Source organism: Hyla sarda, unplaced genomic scaffold (genome assembly GCF_029499605.1).
Source record: "Hyla sarda isolate aHylSar1 unplaced genomic scaffold, aHylSar1.hap1 scaffold_517, whole genome shotgun sequence".
Classification (NCBI taxonomy): Eukaryota; Metazoa; Chordata; class Amphibia; order Anura; family Hylidae; genus Hyla; species Hyla sarda.
Window position 1 is genome coordinate 63,777 of NW_026610528.1, and position 21,875 is coordinate 85,651.

At 46.4% G+C, this 21,875-nt stretch overlaps 10 non-coding genes across 10 annotated transcripts; all 10 read left to right on the top strand.

Annotated features, from left to right (window-relative positions):
* The first annotated feature begins 867 nt into the window (after positions 1–867).
* On the top strand, positions 868–1,058 carry LOC130338324 (U2 spliceosomal RNA). The gene has a single exon (XR_008879042.1). It is a non-coding gene; the product is annotated as a U2 spliceosomal RNA (small nuclear RNA).
* A 2,081-nt stretch (positions 1,059–3,139) lies between these two features.
* On the top strand, positions 3,140–3,330 carry LOC130338325 (U2 spliceosomal RNA). The gene has a single exon (XR_008879043.1). It is a non-coding gene; the product is annotated as a U2 spliceosomal RNA (small nuclear RNA).
* Positions 3,331–5,422: 2,092 nt separating this feature from the next.
* Positions 5,423–5,613, top strand: LOC130338326 (U2 spliceosomal RNA). The gene has a single exon (XR_008879044.1). It is a non-coding gene; the product is annotated as a U2 spliceosomal RNA (small nuclear RNA).
* A 2,083-nt stretch (positions 5,614–7,696) lies between these two features.
* Positions 7,697–7,887, top strand: LOC130338328 (U2 spliceosomal RNA). Its single transcript, XR_008879045.1, has one exon. It is a non-coding gene; the product is annotated as a U2 spliceosomal RNA (small nuclear RNA).
* A 2,091-nt stretch (positions 7,888–9,978) lies between these two features.
* LOC130338329 (U2 spliceosomal RNA) lies at positions 9,979–10,169 on the top strand. The gene has a single exon (XR_008879046.1). It is a non-coding gene; the product is annotated as a U2 spliceosomal RNA (small nuclear RNA).
* A 2,091-nt stretch (positions 10,170–12,260) lies between these two features.
* On the top strand, positions 12,261–12,451 carry LOC130338330 (U2 spliceosomal RNA). Its single transcript, XR_008879047.1, has one exon. It is a non-coding gene; the product is annotated as a U2 spliceosomal RNA (small nuclear RNA).
* A 2,090-nt stretch (positions 12,452–14,541) lies between these two features.
* Positions 14,542–14,732, top strand: LOC130338331 (U2 spliceosomal RNA). Its single transcript, XR_008879048.1, has one exon. It is a non-coding gene; the product is annotated as a U2 spliceosomal RNA (small nuclear RNA).
* Positions 14,733–16,821: 2,089 nt separating this feature from the next.
* LOC130338333 (U2 spliceosomal RNA) lies at positions 16,822–17,012 on the top strand. The gene has a single exon (XR_008879050.1). It is a non-coding gene; the product is annotated as a U2 spliceosomal RNA (small nuclear RNA).
* Positions 17,013–19,106: 2,094 nt separating this feature from the next.
* LOC130338334 (U2 spliceosomal RNA) lies at positions 19,107–19,297 on the top strand. The gene has a single exon (XR_008879051.1). It is a non-coding gene; the product is annotated as a U2 spliceosomal RNA (small nuclear RNA).
* A 2,091-nt stretch (positions 19,298–21,388) lies between these two features.
* LOC130338335 (U2 spliceosomal RNA) lies at positions 21,389–21,579 on the top strand. Its single transcript, XR_008879052.1, has one exon. It is a non-coding gene; the product is annotated as a U2 spliceosomal RNA (small nuclear RNA).
* The last annotated feature ends 296 nt before the right edge of the window (positions 21,580–21,875 follow it).

Here is a 21,875-nt window from a genome sequence, read left to right on the forward strand (position 1 = left end):
CACACACACATAGATATAAACGTATTCTCCGTTGAGATATTGCAGCCGCTGCTGTGTCCAGGCCCAGGAGCCTTAGCACTGTGCTGTGATGTCACTCAATACCACTGACATCACTAGGTGTAAACAACATCTCTCCTTTGCTGTGTATGTGACTATGGAGCTGTTTGGTGATGTCGTCTATTACGGCCTTCATAGAAGCAACAGGAGATTGTTGCATCCATCTTGAACCCTCAGAACTACAGTGCTATGATGTCACTCACTTCCACAGGCCTTGCAGAGTGTAAACAACAACAACCCAGCTTTGTTGTGTATGTAACCAAAGGGATTTGTGATGTCACCTAGAACCTTCACAGCAGCGACAGCTTTATGAGGAGCATCAGCACTGCTCTGCCTGAGCAGAACCATCACCGCCATAGGTTGTCAAATAACCCGGATTTAACCCACACAGGTAAGTCCAATGGGGTGCAGGCATGTCCTCTATGCTTACAGCTTCCCGTGGGTGTTGGTTTGATACCGTTTGGGGACAGCCAAGGAGGCATCTGCAGGCAACAAAGGTAGGTGTGTGCTTGTGTGTGTGTTTCCTATGCAGATCCTAAGCCCAGTGTCACATGCAAGTAGGAGGAGTAAGAAGGGTTCCTGGCAAATCCGGGTTATGGATTGCATTTAAAAAGGCCCCGTGGGAGTGCAATGGGCCCCTGTCTTGCTGCTTAGCAATAATGGTATGGGTTTAGGTTCTGCTGTGTGTACTGGTGGTTGACTGCCCCCCAGCCCAGAGTGTGCATGGAAAATTGTCTGGCAGCCTCCCTGACAGCAAGCAGTGATAGTGCCCATGAAGGGGACCTTGTTGGGCCCGCCCCTTTCACGGTTATCGCTTCTCGGCCTTTTGGCTAAGATCAAGTGTAGTATCTGTTCTTATCAGTTTAATATCTGATACGTCCCCTATCTGGGGACCATATATTAAATGGATTTTTGAGAACGGGGGCCGATTTCGAAGCTTGCTTCCGTCGCCCTATGCATTGACCCGATATGGCAGTATCTTCGGGTACAGTGCACCACCCCCTTACAGGGTTAAAAAGAAAGATTCCTACTTTCATTGCTACCTGCTTGCTGGCTAGCCAGCTAGCCAGCCCTGTGGGCCTTGCTGCTGCTGCAGCCAATAAACAAAAGGTGGTGCTGCTGCTGCTTCTGCTGCTTCTGCTTCTGCTTGTGTCTGGCCCCTGTTGGAGCGTCCAGGCACAGGACTTCTGCTGCTGCTGACTAAATGGCCTCCTTAATTGGATCATTTGAGTAGCCAGCACACCTGTGCAGGTAGGGCATGACATGATAGGCAGCTGCCTTGATAGCGGGTGGGTGCTGAATGTTCCTAATTGACAAAATAAGATTAATGCTTATGAAGAAATATAAAATCTCATCCCTTCCCCAATATCGCGCCACACCCCTACCCCTTAATTCCCTGGTTGAACGTGATGGACATATGTCTTTTTTCGACCGTACTAACTATGTAACTATGTAACATAACATGGGGGGGGGGGTCTCCTGGCTGTTCACACAGGTGTGTCATTGCTGTACATTGACCATGCATTGCTTCTGTGGTATTGCAAAGGCAAAGACAAATGCTTCCAGCCATCCATTGCACTAATGGATTGGTCATCAGCTGGCTGTCTATGTCCCGCATCAATATAGACCAAAGTACAGAGGGTTAGGCTATGCTATTGTGCACCTACCTGATGCATCAGAAGGTGCGAGGCCCTTGCTAAATTCTGTGCACAGACTTTGAGATCTATGCTTTAGACTGTATCTAAACCTGCTCCAACATGGACTGACATTCTGGCCTACTTTCAGCCGATGCGACTTGTCTGTCGCTGAACAGTCGCTTTTTATGTATTCAGCACCTATGTATAATGTTGTAAAAATGCTCTAGAAGCTAAAGTCGCAGAAATGTCACACATATTTGGCCTGCAACTTTCTGTGCGACAAATTCAGACAGGAAAAATCAGTATAAATCCTTAGAAAATTATCCCCCAGTGTCTCCATCTGCTGGCGGTATTGAATAAGCATTGCTGCACTGATGGGGTATGCATTAGACGAAAAAAAAGAAGAAAAAGAAGAATAATACGCCCAGAAAAGAGGCGAAAAGGAGAAAAACGTAAAAAAACGTGAAAAAAAAGTAAGAGGAAGAGAAGGGAAAAAAAGGTGGAAATGGGTTTAAAAGTGATTTCGGCGGAGAATATATATATATATATATATATATATATATATATATATATGCGCACACACACACATAGATATAAACGTATTCTCCGTTGAGATATTGCAGCCGCTGCTGTGTCCAGGCCCAGGAGCCTTAGCACTGTGCTGTGATGTCACTCAATACCACTGACATCACTAGGTGTAAACAACATCTCTCCTTTGCTGTGTATGTGACTATGGAGCTGTTTGGTGATGTCGTCTATTACGGCCTTCATAGAAGCAACAGGAGATTGTTGCATCCATCTTGAACCCTCAGAACTACAGTGCTATGATGTCACTCACTTCCACAGGCCTTGCAGAGTGTAAACAACAACAACCCAGCTTTGTTGTGTATGTAACCAAAGGGATTTGTGATGTCACCTAGAACCTTCACAGCAGCGACAGCTTTATGAGGAGCATCAGCACTGCTCTGCCTGAGCAGAACCATCACCGCCATAGGTTGTCAAATAACCCGGATTTAACCCACACAGGTAAGTCCAATGGGGTGCAGGCATGTCCTCTATGCTTACAGCTTCCCGTGGGTGTTGGTTTGATACCGTTTGGGGACAGCCAAGGAGGCATCTGCAGGCAACAAAGGTAGGTGTGTGCTTGTGTGTGTGTTTCCTATGCAGATCCTAAGCCCAGTGTCACATGCAAGTAGGAGGAGTAAGAAGGGTTCCTGGCAAATCCGGGTTATGGATTGCATTTAAAAAGGCCCCGTGGGAGTGCAATGGGCCCCTGTCTTGCTGCTTAGCAATAATGGTATGGGTTTAGGTTCTGCTGTGTGTACTGGTGGTTGACTGCCCCCCAGCCCAGAGTGTGCATGGAAAATTGTCTGGCAGCCTCCCTGACAGCAAGCAGTGATAGTGCCCATGAAGGGGACCTTGTTGGGCCCGCCCCTTTCACGGTTATCGCTTCTCGGCCTTTTGGCTAAGATCAAGTGTAGTATCTGTTCTTATCAGTTTAATATCTGATACGTCCCCTATCTGGGGACCATATATTAAATGGATTTTTGAGAACGGGGGCCGATTTCGAAGCTTGCTTCCGTCGCCCTATGCATTGACCCGATATGGCAGTATCTTCGGGTACAGTGCACCACCCCCTTACAGGGTTAAAAAGAAAGATTCCTACTTTCATTGCTACCTGCTTGCTGGCTAGCCAGCTAGCCAGCCCTGTGGGCCTTGCTGCTGCTGCAGCCAATAAACAAAAGGTGGTGCTGCTGCTGCTTCTGCTGCTTCTGCTTCTGCTTGTGTCTGGCCCCTGTTGGAGCGTCCAGGCACAGGACTTCTGCTGCTGCTGACTAAATGGCCTCCTTAATTGGATCATTTGAGTAGCCAGCACACCTGTGCAGGTAGGGCATGACATGATAGGCAGCTGCCTTGATAGCGGGTGGGTGCTGAATGTTCCTAATTGACAAAATAAGATTAATGCTTATGAAGAAATATAAAATCTCATCCCTTCCCCAATATCGCGCCACACCCCTACCCCTTAATTCCCTGGTTGAACGTGATGGACATATGTCTTTTTTCGACCGTACTAACTATGTAACTATGTAACATAACATGGGGGGGGGGGGGGGTCTCCTGGCTGTTCACACAGGTGTGTCATTGCTGTACATTGACCATGCATTGCTTCTGTGGTATTGCAAAGGCAAAGACAAATGCTTCCAGCCATCCATTGCACTAATGGATTGGTCATCAGCTGGCTGTCTATGTCCCGCATCAATATAGACCAAAGTACAGAGGGTTAGGCTATGCTATTGTGCACCTACCTGATGCATCAGAAGGTGCGAGGCCCTTGCTAAATTCTGTGCACAGACTTTGAGATCTATGCTTTAGACTGTATCTAAACCTGCTCCAACATGGACTGACATTCTGGCCTACTTTCAGCCGATGCGACTTGTCTGTCGCTGAACAGTCGCTTTTTATGTATTCAGCACCTATGTATAATGTTGTAAAAATGCTCTAGAAGCTAAAGTCGCAGAAATGTCACACATATTTGGCCTGCAACTTTCTGTGCGACAAATTCAGACAGGAAAAATCAGTATAAATCCTTAGAAAATTATCCCCCAGTGTCTCCATCTGCTGGCGGTATTGAATAAGCATTGCTGCACTGATGGGGTATGCATTAGACGAAAAAAAAGAAGAAAAAGAAGAATAATACGCCCAGAAAAGAGGCGAAAAGGAGAAAAACGTAAAAAAACGTGAAAAAAAAGTAAGAGGAAGAGAAGGGAAAAAAAGGTGGAAATGGGTTTAAAAGTGATTTCGGCGGAGAAATATATATATATATATATATATATATATATATATATATATATATATGCGCACACACACACATAGATATAAACGTATTCTCCGTTGAGATATTGCAGCCGCTGCTGTGTCCAGGCCCAGGAGCCTTAGCACTGTGCTGTGATGTCACTCAATACCACTGACATCACTAGGTGTAAACAACATCTCTCCTTTGCTGTGTATGTGACTATGGAGCTGTTTGGTGATGTCGTCTATTACGGCCTTCATAGAAGCAACAGGAGATTGTTGCATCCATCTTGAACCCTCAGAACTACAGTGCTATGATGTCACTCACTTCCACAGGCCTTGCAGAGTGTAAACAACAACAACCCAGCTTTGTTGTGTATGTAACCAAAGGGATTTGTGATGTCACCTAGAACCTTCACAGCAGCGACAGCTTTATGAGGAGCATCAGCACTGCTCTGCCTGAGCAGAACCATCACCGCCATAGGTTGTCAAATAACCCGGATTTAACCCACACAGGTAAGTCCAATGGGGTGCAGGCATGTCCTCTATGCTTACAGCTTCCCGTGGGTGTTGGTTTGATACCGTTTGGGGACAGCCAAGGAGGCATCTGCAGGCAACAAAGGTAGGTGTGTGCTTGTGTGTGTGTTTCCTATGCAGATCCTAAGCCCAGTGTCACATGCAAGTAGGAGGAGTAAGAAGGGTTCCTGGCAAATCCGGGTTATGGATTGCATTTAAAAAGGCCCCGTGGGAGTGCAATGGGCCCCTGTCTTGCTGCTTAGCAATAATGGTATGGGTTTAGGTTCTGCTGTGTGTACTGGTGGTTGACTGCCCCCCAGCCCAGAGTGTGCATGGAAAATTGTCTGGCAGCCTCCCTGACAGCAAGCAGTGATAGTGCCCATGAAGGGGACCTTGTTGGGCCCGCCCCTTTCACGGTTATCGCTTCTCGGCCTTTTGGCTAAGATCAAGTGTAGTATCTGTTCTTATCAGTTTAATATCTGATACGTCCCCTATCTGGGGACCATATATTAAATGGATTTTTGAGAACGGGGGCCGATTTCGAAGCTTGCTTCCGTCGCCCTATGCATTGACCCGATATGGCAGTATCTTCGGGTACAGTGCACCACCCCCTTACAGGGTTAAAAAGAAAGATTCCTACTTTCATTGCTACCTGCTTGCTGGCTAGCCAGCTAGCCAGCCCTGTGGGCCTTGCTGCTGCTGCAGCCAATAAACAAAAGGTGGTGCTGCTGCTGCTTCTGCTGCTTCTGCTTCTGCTTGTGTCTGGCCCCTGTTGGAGCGTCCAGGCACAGGACTTCTGCTGCTGCTGACTAAATGGCCTCCTTAATTGGATCATTTGAGTAGCCAGCACACCTGTGCAGGTAGGGCATGACATGATAGGCAGCTGCCTTGATAGCGGGTGGGTGCTGAATGTTCCTAATTGACAAAATAAGATTAATGCTTATGAAGAAATATAAAATCTCATCCCTTCCCCAATATCGCGCCACACCCCTACCCCTTAATTCCCTGGTTGAACGTGATGGACATATGTCTTTTTTCGACCGTACTAACTATGTAACTATGTAACATAACATGGGGGGGGGGGGGGTCTCCTGGCTGTTCACACAGGTGTGTCATTGCTGTACATTGACCATGCATTGCTTCTGTGGTATTGCAAAGGCAAAGACAAATGCTTCCAGCCATCCATTGCACTAATGGATTGGTCATCAGCTGGCTGTCTATGTCCCGCATCAATATAGACCAAAGTACAGAGGGTTAGGCTATGCTATTGTGCACCTACCTGATGCATCAGAAGGTGCGAGGCCCTTGCTAAATTCTGTGCACAGACTTTGAGATCTATGCTTTAGACTGTATCTAAACCTGCTCCAACATGGACTGACATTCTGGCCTACTTTCAGCCGATGCGACTTGTCTGTCGCTGAACAGTCGCTTTTTATGTATTCAGCACCTATGTATAATGTTGTAAAAATGCTCTAGAAGCTAAAGTCGCAGAAATGTCACACATATTTGGCCTGCAACTTTCTGTGCGACAAATTCAGACAGGAAAAATCAGTATAAATCCTTAGAAAATTATCCCCCAGTGTCTCCATCTGCTGGCGGTATTGAATAAGCATTGCTGCACTGATGGGGTATGCATTAGACGAAAAAAAAGAAGAAAAAGAAGAATAATACGCCCAGAAAAGAGGCGAAAAGGAGAAAAACGTAAAAAAACGTGAAAAAAAAGTAAGAGGAAGAGAAGGGAAAAAAAGGTGGAAATGGGTTTAAAAGTGATTTCGGCGGAGAAATATATATATATATATATATATATATATATATATATATGCGCACACACACACATAGATATAAACGTATTCTCCGTTGAGATATTGCAGCCGCTGCTGTGTCCAGGCCCAGGAGCCTTAGCACTGTGCTGTGATGTCACTCAATACCACTGACATCACTAGGTGTAAACAACATCTCTCCTTTGCTGTGTATGTGACTATGGAGCTGTTTGGTGATGTCGTCTATTACGGCCTTCATAGAAGCAACAGGAGATTGTTGCATCCATCTTGAACCCTCAGAACTACAGTGCTATGATGTCACTCACTTCCACAGGCCTTGCAGAGTGTAAACAACAACAACCCAGCTTTGTTGTGTATGTAACCAAAGGGATTTGTGATGTCACCTAGAACCTTCACAGCAGCGACAGCTTTATGAGGAGCATCAGCACTGCTCTGCCTGAGCAGAACCATCACCGCCATAGGTTGTCAAATAACCCGGATTTAACCCACACAGGTAAGTCCAATGGGGTGCAGGCATGTCCTCTATGCTTACAGCTTCCCGTGGGTGTTGGTTTGATACCGTTTGGGGACAGCCAAGGAGGCATCTGCAGGCAACAAAGGTAGGTGTGTGCTTGTGTGTGTGTTTCCTATGCAGATCCTAAGCCCAGTGTCACATGCAAGTAGGAGGAGTAAGAAGGGTTCCTGGCAAATCCGGGTTATGGATTGCATTTAAAAAGGCCCCGTGGGAGTGCAATGGGCCCCTGTCTTGCTGCTTAGCAATAATGGTATGGGTTTAGGTTCTGCTGTGTGTACTGGTGGTTGACTGCCCCCCAGCCCAGAGTGTGCATGGAAAATTGTCTGGCAGCCTCCCTGACAGCAAGCAGTGATAGTGCCCATGAAGGGGACCTTGTTGGGCCCGCCCCTTTCACGGTTATCGCTTCTCGGCCTTTTGGCTAAGATCAAGTGTAGTATCTGTTCTTATCAGTTTAATATCTGATACGTCCCCTATCTGGGGACCATATATTAAATGGATTTTTGAGAACGGGGGCCGATTTCGAAGCTTGCTTCCGTCGCCCTATGCATTGACCCGATATGGCAGTATCTTCGGGTACAGTGCACCACCCCCTTACAGGGTTAAAAAGAAAGATTCCTACTTTCATTGCTACCTGCTTGCTGGCTAGCCAGCTAGCCAGCCCTGTGGGCCTTGCTGCTGCTGCAGCCAATAAACAAAAGGTGGTGCTGCTGCTGCTTCTGCTGCTTCTGCTTCTGCTTGTGTCTGGCCCCTGTTGGAGCGTCCAGGCACAGGACTTCTGCTGCTGCTGACTAAATGGCCTCCTTAATTGGATCATTTGAGTAGCCAGCACACCTGTGCAGGTAGGGCATGACATGATAGGCAGCTGCCTTGATAGCGGGTGGGTGCTGAATGTTCCTAATTGACAAAATAAGATTAATGCTTATGAAGAAATATAAAATCTCATCCCTTCCCCAATATCGCGCCACACCCCTACCCCTTAATTCCCTGGTTGAACGTGATGGACATATGTCTTTTTTCGACCGTACTAACTATGTAACTATGTAACATAACTGGGGGGGGGGGGGGGTCTCCTGGCTGTTCACACAGGTGTGTCATTGCTGTACATTGACCATGCATTGCTTCTGTGGTATTGCAAAGGCAAAGACAAATGCTTCCAGCCATCCATTGCACTAATGGATTGGTCATCAGCTGGCTGTCTATGTCCCGCATCAATATAGACCAAAGTACAGAGGGTTAGGCTATGCTATTGTGCACCTACCTGATGCATCAGAAGGTGCGAGGCCCTTGCTAAATTCTGTGCACAGACTTTGAGATCTATGCTTTAGACTGTATCTAAACCTGCTCCAACATGGACTGACATTCTGGCCTACTTTCAGCCGATGCGACTTGTCTGTCGCTGAACAGTCGCTTTTTATGTATTCAGCACCTATGTATAATGTTGTAAAAATGCTCTAGAAGCTAAAGTCGCAGAAATGTCACACATATTTGGCCTGCAACTTTCTGTGCGACAAATTCAGACAGGAAAAATCAGTATAAATCCTTAGAAAATTATCCCCCAGTGTCTCCATCTGCTGGCGGTATTGAATAAGCATTGCTGCACTGATGGGGTATGCATTAGACGAAAAAAAAGAAGAAAAAGAAGAATAATACGCCCAGAAAAGAGGCGAAAAGGAGAAAAACGTAAAAAAACGTGAAAAAAAAGTAAGAGGAAGAGAAGGGAAAAAAAGGTGGAAATGGGTTTAAAAGTGATTTCGGCGGAGAAATATATATATATATATATATATATATATATATATATATATATATATGCGCACACACACACATAGATATAAACGTATTCTCCGTTGAGATATTGCAGCCGCTGCTGTGTCCAGGCCCAGGAGCCTTAGCACTGTGCTGTGATGTCACTCAATACCACTGACATCACTAGGTGTAAACAACATCTCTCCTTTGCTGTGTATGTGACTATGGAGCTGTTTGGTGATGTCGTCTATTACGGCCTTCATAGAAGCAACAGGAGATTGTTGCATCCATCTTGAACCCTCAGAACTACAGTGCTATGATGTCACTCACTTCCACAGGCCTTGCAGAGTGTAAACAACAACAACCCAGCTTTGTTGTGTATGTAACCAAAGGGATTTGTGATGTCACCTAGAACCTTCACAGCAGCGACAGCTTTATGAGGAGCATCAGCACTGCTCTGCCTGAGCAGAACCATCACCGCCATAGGTTGTCAAATAACCCGGATTTAACCCACACAGGTAAGTCCAATGGGGTGCAGGCATGTCCTCTATGCTTACAGCTTCCCGTGGGTGTTGGTTTGATACCGTTTGGGGACAGCCAAGGAGGCATCTGCAGGCAACAAAGGTAGGTGTGTGCTTGTGTGTGTGTTTCCTATGCAGATCCTAAGCCCAGTGTCACATGCAAGTAGGAGGAGTAAGAAGGGTTCCTGGCAAATCCGGGTTATGGATTGCATTTAAAAAGGCCCCGTGGGAGTGCAATGGGCCCCTGTCTTGCTGCTTAGCAATAATGGTATGGGTTTAGGTTCTGCTGTGTGTACTGGTGGTTGACTGCCCCCCAGCCCAGAGTGTGCATGGAAAATTGTCTGGCAGCCTCCCTGACAGCAAGCAGTGATAGTGCCCATGAAGGGGACCTTGTTGGGCCCGCCCCTTTCACGGTTATCGCTTCTCGGCCTTTTGGCTAAGATCAAGTGTAGTATCTGTTCTTATCAGTTTAATATCTGATACGTCCCCTATCTGGGGACCATATATTAAATGGATTTTTGAGAACGGGGGCCGATTTCGAAGCTTGCTTCCGTCGCCCTATGCATTGACCCGATATGGCAGTATCTTCGGGTACAGTGCACCACCCCCTTACAGGGTTAAAAAGAAAGATTCCTACTTTCATTGCTACCTGCTTGCTGGCTAGCCAGCTAGCCAGCCCTGTGGGCCTTGCTGCTGCTGCAGCCAATAAACAAAAGGTGGTGCTGCTGCTGCTTCTGCTGCTTCTGCTTCTGCTTGTGTCTGGCCCCTGTTGGAGCGTCCAGGCACAGGACTTCTGCTGCTGCTGACTAAATGGCCTCCTTAATTGGATCATTTGAGTAGCCAGCACACCTGTGCAGGTAGGGCATGACATGATAGGCAGCTGCCTTGATAGCGGGTGGGTGCTGAATGTTCCTAATTGACAAAATAAGATTAATGCTTATGAAGAAATATAAAATCTCATCCCTTCCCCAATATCGCGCCACACCCCTACCCCTTAATTCCCTGGTTGAACGTGATGGACATATGTCTTTTTTCGACCGTACTAACTATGTAACTATGTAACATAACATGGGGGGGGGGGGGGTCTCCTGGCTGTTCACACAGGTGTGTCATTGCTGTACATTGACCATGCATTGCTTCTGTGGTATTGCAAAGGCAAAGACAAATGCTTCCAGCCATCCATTGCACTAATGGATTGGTCATCAGCTGGCTGTCTATGTCCCGCATCAATATAGACCAAAGTACAGAGGGTTAGGCTATGCTATTGTGCACCTACCTGATGCATCAGAAGGTGCGAGGCCCTTGCTAAATTCTGTGCACAGACTTTGAGATCTATGCTTTAGACTGTATCTAAACCTGCTCCAACATGGACTGACATTCTGGCCTACTTTCAGCCGATGCGACTTGTCTGTCGCTGAACAGTCGCTTTTTATGTATTCAGCACCTATGTATAATGTTGTAAAAATGCTCTAGAAGCTAAAGTCGCAGAAATGTCACACATATTTGGCCTGCAACTTTCTGTGCGACAAATTCAGACAGGAAAAATCAGTATAAATCCTTAGAAAATTATCCCCCAGTGTCTCCATCTGCTGGCGGTATTGAATAAGCATTGCTGCACTGATGGGGTATGCATTAGACGAAAAAAAAGAAGAAAAAGAAGAATAATACGCCCAGAAAAGAGGCGAAAAGGAGAAAAACGTAAAAAAACGTGAAAAAAAAGTAAGAGGAAGAGAAGGGAAAAAAAGGTGGAAATGGGTTTAAAAGTGATTTCGGCGGAGAAATATATATATATATATATATATATATATATATATATATATATATATGCGCACACACACACATAGATATAAACGTATTCTCCGTTGAGATATTGCAGCCGCTGCTGTGTCCAGGCCCAGGAGCCTTAGCACTGTGCTGTGATGTCACTCAATACCACTGACATCACTAGGTGTAAACAACATCTCTCCTTTGCTGTGTATGTGACTATGGAGCTGTTTGGTGATGTCGTCTATTACGGCCTTCATAGAAGCAACAGGAGATTGTTGCATCCATCTTGAACCCTCAGAACTACAGTGCTATGATGTCACTCACTTCCACAGGCCTTGCAGAGTGTAAACAACAACAACCCAGCTTTGTTGTGTATGTAACCAAAGGGATTTGTGATGTCACCTAGAACCTTCACAGCAGCGACAGCTTTATGAGGAGCATCAGCACTGCTCTGCCTGAGCAGAACCATCACCGCCATAGGTTGTCAAATAACCCGGATTTAACCCACACAGGTAAGTCCAATGGGGTGCAGGCATGTCCTCTATGCTTACAGCTTCCCGTGGGTGTTGGTTTGATACCGTTTGGGGACAGCCAAGGAGGCATCTGCAGGCAACAAAGGTAGGTGTGTGCTTGTGTGTGTGTTTCCTATGCAGATCCTAAGCCCAGTGTCACATGCAAGTAGGAGGAGTAAGAAGGGTTCCTGGCAAATCCGGGTTATGGATTGCATTTAAAAAGGCCCCGTGGGAGTGCAATGGGCCCCTGTCTTGCTGCTTAGCAATAATGGTATGGGTTTAGGTTCTGCTGTGTGTACTGGTGGTTGACTGCCCCCCAGCCCAGAGTGTGCATGGAAAATTGTCTGGCAGCCTCCCTGACAGCAAGCAGTGATAGTGCCCATGAAGGGGACCTTGTTGGGCCCGCCCCTTTCACGGTTATCGCTTCTCGGCCTTTTGGCTAAGATCAAGTGTAGTATCTGTTCTTATCAGTTTAATATCTGATACGTCCCCTATCTGGGGACCATATATTAAATGGATTTTTGAGAACGGGGGCCGATTTCGAAGCTTGCTTCCGTCGCCCTATGCATTGACCCGATATGGCAGTATCTTCGGGTACAGTGCACCACCCCCTTACAGGGTTAAAAAGAAAGATTCCTACTTTCATTGCTACCTGCTTGCTGGCTAGCCAGCTAGCCAGCCCTGTGGGCCTTGCTGCTGCTGCAGCCAATAAACAAAAGGTGGTGCTGCTGCTGCTTCTGCTGCTTCTGCTTCTGCTTGTGTCTGGCCCCTGTTGGAGCGTCCAGGCACAGGACTTCTGCTGCTGCTGACTAAATGGCCTCCTTAATTGGATCATTTGAGTAGCCAGCACACCTGTGCAGGTAGGGCATGACATGATAGGCAGCTGCCTTGATAGCGGGTGGGTGCTGAATGTTCCTAATTGACAAAATAAGATTAATGCTTATGAAGAAATATAAAATCTCATCCCTTCCCCAATATCGCGCCACACCCCTACCCCTTAATTCCCTGGTTGAACGTGATGGACATATGTCTTTTTTCGACCGTACTAACTATGTAACTATGTAACATAACATGGGGGGGGGGGGGGGTCTCCTGGCTGTTCACACAGGTGTGTCATTGCTGTACATTGACCATGCATTGCTTCTGTGGTATTGCAAAGGCAAAGACAAATGCTTCCAGCCATCCATTGCACTAATGGATTGGTCATCAGCTGGCTGTCTATGTCCCGCATCAATATAGACCAAAGTACAGAGGGTTAGGCTATGCTATTGTGCACCTACCTGATGCATCAGAAGGTGCGAGGCCCTTGCTAAATTCTGTGCACAGACTTTGAGATCTATGCTTTAGACTGTATCTAAACCTGCTCCAACATGGACTGACATTCTGGCCTACTTTCAGCCGATGCGACTTGTCTGTCGCTGAACAGTCGCTTTTTATGTATTCAGCACCTATGTATAATGTTGTAAAAATGCTCTAGAAGCTAAAGTCGCAGAAATGTCACACATATTTGGCCTGCAACTTTCTGTGCGACAAATTCAGACAGGAAAAATCAGTATAAATCCTTAGAAAATTATCCCCCAGTGTCTCCATCTGCTGGCGGTATTGAATAAGCATTGCTGCACTGATGGGGTATGCATTAGACGAAAAAAAAGAAGAAAAAGAAGAATAATACGCCCAGAAAAGAGGCGAAAAGGAGAAAAACGTAAAAAAACGTGAAAAAAAAGTAAGAGGAAGAGAAGGGAAAAAAAGGTGGAAATGGGTTTAAAAGTGATTTCGGCGGAGAAATATATATATATATATATATATATATATATATATATATATATATGCGCACACACACACATAGATATAAACGTATTCTCTGTTGAGATATTGCAGCCGCTGCTGTGTCCAGGCCCAGGAGCCTTAGCACTGTGCTGTGATGTCACTCAATACCACTGACATCACTAGGTGTAAACAACATCTCTCCTTTGCTGTGTATGTGACTATGGAGCTGTTTGGTGATGTCGTCTATTACGGCCTTCATAGAAGCAACAGGAGATTGTTGCATCCATCTTGAACCCTCAGAACTACAGTGCTATGATGTCACTCACTTCCACAGGCCTTGCAGAGTGTAAACAACAACAACCCAGCTTTGTTGTGTATGTAACCAAAGGGATTTGTGATGTCACCTAGAACCTTCACAGCAGCGACAGCTTTATGAGGAGCATCAGCACTGCTCTGCCTGAGCAGAACCATCACCGCCATAGGTTGTCAAATAACCCGGATTTAACCCACACAGGTAAGTCCAATGGGGTGCAGGCATGTCCTCTATGCTTACAGCTTCCCGTGGGTGTTGGTTTGATACCGTTTGGGGACAGCCAAGGAGGCATCTGCAGGCAACAAAGGTAGGTGTGTGCTTGTGTGTGTGTTTCCTATGCAGATCCTAAGCCCAGTGTCACATGCAAGTAGGAGGAGTAAGAAGGGTTCCTGGCAAATCCGGGTTATGGATTGCATTTAAAAAGGCCCCGTGGGAGTGCAATGGGCCCCTGTCTTGCTGCTTAGCAATAATGGTATGGGTTTAGGTTCTGCTGTGTGTACTGGTGGTTGACTGCCCCCCAGCCCAGAGTGTGCATGGAAAATTGTCTGGCAGCCTCCCTGACAGCAAGCAGTGATAGTGCCCATGAAGGGGACCTTGTTGGGCCCGCCCCTTTCACGGTTATCGCTTCTCGGCCTTTTGGCTAAGATCAAGTGTAGTATCTGTTCTTATCAGTTTAATATCTGATACGTCCCCTATCTGGGGACCATATATTAAATGGATTTTTGAGAACGGGGGCCGATTTCGAAGCTTGCTTCCGTCGCCCTATGCATTGACCCGATATGGCAGTATCTTCGGGTACAGTGCACCACCCCCTTACAGGGTTAAAAAGAAAGATTCCTACTTTCATTGCTACCTGCTTGCTGGCTAGCCAGCTAGCCAGCCCTGTGGGCCTTGCTGCTGCTGCAGCCAATAAACAAAAGGTGGTGCTGCTGCTGCTTCTGCTGCTTCTGCTTCTGCTTGTGTCTGGCCCCTGTTGGAGCGTCCAGGCACAGGACTTCTGCTGCTGCTGACTAAATGGCCTCCTTAATTGGATCATTTGAGTAGCCAGCACACCTGTGCAGGTAGGGCATGACATGATAGGCAGCTGCCTTGATAGCGGGTGGGTGCTGAATGTTCCTAATTGACAAAATAAGATTAATGCTTATGAAGAAATATAAAATCTCATCCCTTCCCCAATATCGCGCCACACCCCTACCCCTTAATTCCCTGGTTGAACGTGATGGACATATGTCTTTTTTCGACCGTACTAACTATGTAACTATGTAACATAACATGGGGGGGGGGGGGGTCTCCTGGCTGTTCACACAGGTGTGTCATTGCTGTACATTGACCATGCATTGCTTCTGTGGTATTGCAAAGGCAAAGACAAATGCTTCCAGCCATCCATTGCACTAATGGATTGGTCATCAGCTGGCTGTCTATGTCCCGCATCAATATAGACCAAAGTACAGAGGGTTAGGCTATGCTATTGTGCACCTACCTGATGCATCAGAAGGTGCGAGGCCCTTGCTAAATTCTGTGCACAGACTTTGAGATCTATGCTTTAGACTGTATCTAAACCTGCTCCAACATGGACTGACATTCTGGCCTACTTTCAGCCGATGCGACTTGTCTGTCGCTGAACAGTCGCTTTTTATGTATTCAGCACCTATGTATAATGTTGTAAAAATGCTCTAGAAGCTAAAGTCGCAGAAATGTCACACATATTTGGCCTGCAACTTTCTGTGCGACAAATTCAGACAGGAAAAATCAGTATAAATCCTTAGAAAATTATCCCCCAGTGTCTCCATCTGCTGGCGGTATTGAATAAGCATTGCTGCACTGATGGGGTATGCATTAGACGAAAAAAAAGAAGAAAAAGAAGAATAATACGCCCAGAAAAGAGGCGAAAAGGAGAAAAACGTAAAAAAACGTGAAAAAAAAGTAAGAGGAAGAGAAGGGAAAAAAAGGTGGAAATGGGTTTAAAAGTGATTTCGGCGGAGAAATATATATATATATATATATATATATATATATATATATATATATGCGCACACACACACATAGATATAAACGTATTCTCCGATGAGATATTGCAGCCGCTGCTGTGTCCAGGCCCAGGAGCCTTAGCACTGTGCTGTGATGTCACTCAATACCACTGACATCACTAGGTGTAAACAACATCTCTCCTTTGCTGTGTATGTGACTATGGAGCTGTTTGGTGATGTCGTCTATTACGGCCTTCATAGAAGCAACAGGAGATTGTTGCATCCATCTTGAACCCTCAGAACTACAGTGCTATGATGTCACTCACTTCCACAGGCCTTGCAGAGTGTAAACAACAACAACCCAGCTTTGTTGTGTATGTAACCAAAGGGATTTGTGATGTCACCTAGAACCTTCACAGCAGCGACAGCTTTATGAGGAGCATCAGCACTGCTCTGCCTGAGCAGAACCATCACCGCCATAGGTTGTCAAATAACCCGGATTTAACCCACACAGGTAAGTCCAATGGGGTGCAGGCATGTCCTCTATGCTTACAGCTTCCCGTGGGTGTTGGTTTGATACCGTTTGGGGACAGCCAAGGAGGCATCTGCAGGCAACAAAGGTAGGTGTGTGCTTGTGTGTGTGTTTCCTATGCAGATCCTAAGCCCAGTGTCACATGCAAGTAGGAGGAGTAAGAAGGGTTCCTGGCAAATCCGGGTTATGGATTGCATTTAAAAAGGCCCCGTGGGAGTGCAATGGGCCCCTGTCTTGCTGCTTAGCAATAATGGTATGGGTTTAGGTTCTGCTGTGTGTACTGGTGGTTGACTGCCCCCCAGCCCAGAGTGTGCATGGAAAATTGTCTGGCAGCCTCCCTGACAGCAAGCAGTGATAGTGCCCATGAAGGGGACCTTGTTGGGCCCGCCCCTTTCACGGTTATCGCTTCTCGGCCTTTTGGCTAAGATCAAGTGTAGTATCTGTTCTTATCAGTTTAATATCTGATACGTCCCCTATCTGGGGACCATATATTAAATGGATTTTTGAGAACGGGGGCCGATTTCGAAGCTTGCTTCCGTCGCCCTATGCATTGACCCGATATGGCAGTATCTTCGGGTACAGTGCACCACCCCCTTACAGGGTTAAAAAGAAAGATTCCTACTTTCATTGCTACCTGCTTGCTGGCTAGCCAGCTAGCCAGCCCTGTGGGCCTTGCTGCTGCTGCAGCCAATAAACAAAAGGTGGTGCTGCTGCTGCTTCTGCTGCTTCTGCTTCTGCTTGTGTCTGGCCCCTGTTGGAGCGTCCAGGCACAGGACTTCTGCTGCTGCTGACTAAATGGCCTCCTTAATTGGATCATTTGAGTAGCCAGCACACCTGTGCAGGTAGGGCATGACATGATAGGCAGCTGCCTTGATAGCGGGTGGGTGCTGAATGTTCCTAATTGACAAAATAAGATTAATGCTTATGAAGAAATATAAAATCTCATCCCTTCCCCAATATCGCGCCACACCCCTACCCCTTAATTCCCTGGTTGAACGTGATGGACATATGTCTTTTTTCGACCGTACTAACTATGTAACTATGTAACATAACATGGGGGGGGGGGGGTCTCCTGGCTGTTCACACAGGTGTGTCATTGCTGTACATTGACCATGCATTGCTTCTGTGGTATTGCAAAGGCAAAGACAAATGCTTCCAGCCATCCATTGCACTAATGGATTGGTCATCAGCTGGCTGTCTATGTCCCGCATCAATATAGACCAAAGTACAGAGGGTTAGGCTATGCTATTGTGCACCTACCTGATGCATCAGAAGGTGCGAGGCCCTTGCTAAATTCTGTGCACAGACTTTGAGATCTATGCTTTAGACTGTATCTAAACCTGCTCCAACATGGACTGACATTCTGGCCTACTTTCAGCCGATGCGACTTGTCTGTCGCTGAACAGTCGCTTTTTATGTATTCAGCACCTATGTATAATGTTGTAAAAATGCTCTAGAAGCTAAAGTCGCAGAAATGTCACACATATTTGGCCTGCAACTTTCTGTGCGACAAATTCAGACAGGAAAAATCAGTATAAATCCTTAGAAAATTATCCCCCAGTGTCTCCATCTGCTGGCGGTATTGAATAAGCATTGCTGCACTGATGGGGTATGCATTAGACGAAAAAAAAGAAGAAAAAGAAGAATAATACGCCCAGAAAAGAGGCGAAAAGGAGAAAAACGTAAAAAAACGTGAAAAAAAAGTAAGAGGAAGAGAAGGGAAAAAAAGGTGGAAATGGGTTTAAAAGTGATTTCGGCGGAGAAATAAATATATATATATATATATATATATATATATATATATATATATATATGCGCACACACACACATAGATATAAACGTATTCTCCGTTGAGATATTGCAGCCGCTGCTGTGTCCAGGCCCAGGAGCCTTAGCACTGTGCTGTGATGTCACTCAATACCACTGACATCACTAGGTGTAAACAACATCTCTCCTTTGCTGTGTATGTGACTATGGAGCTGTTTGGTGATGTCGTCTATTACGGCCTTCATAGAAGCAACAGGAGATTGTTGCATCCATCTTGAACCCTCAGAACTACAGTGCTATGATGTCACTCACTTCCACAGGCCTTGCAGAGTGTAAACAACAACAACCCAGCTTTGTTGTGTATGTAACCAAAGGGATTTGTGATGTCACCTAGAACCTTCACAGCAGCGACAGCTTTATGAGGAGCATCAGCACTGCTCTGCCTGAGCAGAACCATCACCGCCATAGGTTGTCAAATAACCCGGATTTAACCCACACAGGTAAGTCCAATGGGGTGCAGGCATGTCCTCTATGCTTACAGCTTCCCGTGGGTGTTGGTTTGATACCGTTTGGGGACAGCCAAGGAGGCATCTGCAGGCAACAAAGGTAGGTGTGTGCTTGTGTGTGTGTTTCCTATGCAGATCCTAAGCCCAGTGTCACATGCAAGTAGGAGGAGTAAGAAGGGTTCCTGGCAAATCCGGGTTATGGATTGCATTTAAAAAGGCCCCGTGGGAGTGCAATGGGCCCCTGTCTTGCTGCTTAGCAATAATGGTATGGGTTTAGGTTCTGCTGTGTGTACTGGTGGTTGACTGCCCCCCAGCCCAGAGTGTGCATGGAAAATTGTCTGGCAGCCTCCCTGACAGCAAGCAGTGATAGTGCCCATGAAGGGGACCTTGTTGGGCCCGCCCCTTTCACGGTTATCGCTTCTCGGCCTTTTGGCTAAGATCAAGTGTAGTATCTGTTCTTATCAGTTTAATATCTGATACGTCCCCTATCTGGGGACCATATATTAAATGGATTTTTGAGAACGGGGGCCGATTTCGAAGCTTGCTTCCGTCGCCCTATGCATTGACCCGATATGGCAGTATCTTCGGGTACAGTGCACCACCCCCTTACAGGGTTAAAAAGAAAGATTCCTACTTTCATTGCTACCTGCTTGCTGGCTAGCCAGCTAGCCAGCCCTGTGGGCCTTGCTGCTGCTGCAGCCAATAAACAAAAGGTGGTGCTGCTGCTTCTGCTGCTTCTGCTTCTGCTTGTGTCTGGCCCCTGTTGGAGCGTCCAGGCACAGGACTTCTGCTGCTGCTGACTAAATGGCCTCCTTAATTGGATCATTTGAGTAGCCAGCACACCTGTGCAGGTAGGGCATGACATGATAGGCAGCTGCCTTGATAGCGGGTGGGTGCTGAATGTTCCTAATTGACAAAATAAGATTAATGCTTATGAAGAAATATAAAATCTCATCCCTTCCCCAATATCGCGCCACACCCCTACCCCTTAATTCCCTGGTTGAACGTGATGGACATATGTCTTTTTTCGACCGTACTAACTATGTAACTATGTAACATAACATGGGGGGGGGGGGGGTCTCCTGGCTGTTCACACAGGTGTGTCATTGCTGTACATTGACCATGCATTGCTTCTGTGGTATTGCAAAGGCAAAGACAAATGCTTCCAGCCATCCATTGCACTAATGGATTGGTCATCAGCTGGCTGTCTATGTCCCGCATCAATATAGACCAAAGTACAGAGGGTTAGGCTATGCTATTGTGCACCTACCTGATGCATCAGAAGGTGCGAGGCCCTTGCTAAATTCTGTGCACAGACTTTGAGATCTATGCTTTAGACTGTATCTAAACCTGCTCCAACATGGACTGACATTCTGGCCTACTTTCAGCCGATGCGACTTGTCTGTCGCTGAACAGTCGCTTTTTATGTATTCAGCACCTATGTATAATGTTGTAAAAATGCTCTAGAAGCTAAAGTCGCAGAAATGTCACACATATTTGGCCTGCAACTTTCTGTGCGACAAATTCAGACAGGAAAAATCAGTATAAATCCTTAGAAAATTATCCCCCAGTGTCTCCATCTGCTGGCGGTATTGAATAAGCATTGCTGCACTGATGGGGTATGCATTAGACGAAAAAAAAGAAGAAAAAGAAGAATAATACGCCCAGAAAAGAGGCGAAAAGGAGAAAAACGTAAAAAAACGTGAAAAAAAAGTAAGAGGAAGAGAAGGGAAAAAAAGGTGGAAATGGGTTTAAAAGTGATTTCGGCGGAGAATATATATATATATATATATATATATATATATATATATATATATATATATGCGCACACACACACATAGATATAAACGTATTCTCCGTTGAGATATTGCAGCCGCTGCTGTGTCCAGGCCCAGGAGCCTTAGCACTGTGCTGTGATGTCACTCAATACCACTGACATCACTAGGTGTAAACAACATCTCTCCTTTGCTGTGTATGTGACTATGGAGCTGTTTGGTGATGTCGTCTATTACGGCCTTCATAGAAGCAACAGGAGATTGTTGCATCCATCTTGAACCCTCAGAACTACAGTGCTATGATGTCACTCACTTCCACAGGCCTTGCAGAGTGTAAACAACAACAACCCAGCTTTGTTGTGTATGTAACCAAAGGGATTTGTGATGTCACCTAGAACCTTCACAGCAGCGACAGCTTTATGAGGAGCATCAGCACTGCTCTGCCTGAGCAGAACCATCACCGCCATAGGTTGTCAAATAACCCGGATTTAACCCACACAGGTAAGTCCAATGGGGTGCAGGCATGTCCTCTATGCTTACAGCTTCCCGTGGGTGTTGGTTTGATACCGTTTGGGGACAGCCAAGGAGGCATCTGCAGGCAACAAAGGTAGGTGTGTGCTTGTGTGTGTGTTTCCTATGCAGATCCTAAGCCCAGTGTCACATGCAAGTAGGAGGAGTAAGAAGGGTTCCTGGCAAATCCGGGTTATGGATTGCATTTAAAAAGGCCCCGTGGGAGTGCAATGGGCCCCTGTCTTGCTGCTTAGCAATAATGGTATGGGTTTAGGTTCTGCTGTGTGTACTGGTGGTTGACTGCCCCCCAGCCCAGAGTGTGCATGGAAAATTGTCTGGCAGCCTCCCTGACAGCAAGCAGTGATAGTGCCCATGAAGGGGACCTTGTTGGGCCCGCCCCTTTCACGGTTATCGCTTCTCGGCCTTTTGGCTAAGATCAAGTGTAGTATCTGTTCTTATCAGTTTAATATCTGATACGTCCCCTATCTGGGGACCATATATTAAATGGATTTTTGAGAACGGGGGCCGATTTCGAAGCTTGCTTCCGTCGCCCTATGCATTGACCCGATATGGCAGTATCTTCGGGTACAGTGCACCACCCCCTTACAGGGTTAAAAAGAAAGATTCCTACTTTCATTGCTACCTGCTTGCTGGCTAGCCAGCTAGCCAGCCCTGTGGGCCTTGCTGCTGCTGCAGCCAATAAACAAAAGGTGGTGCTGCTGCTGCTTCTGCTGCTTCTGCTTCTGCTTGTGTCTGGCCCCTGTTGGAGCGTCCAGGCACAGGACTTCTGCTGCTGCTGACTAAATGGCCTCCTTAATTGGATCATTTGAGTAGCCAGCACACCTGTGCAGGTAGGGCATGACATGATAGGCAGCTGCCTTGATAGCGGGTGGGTGC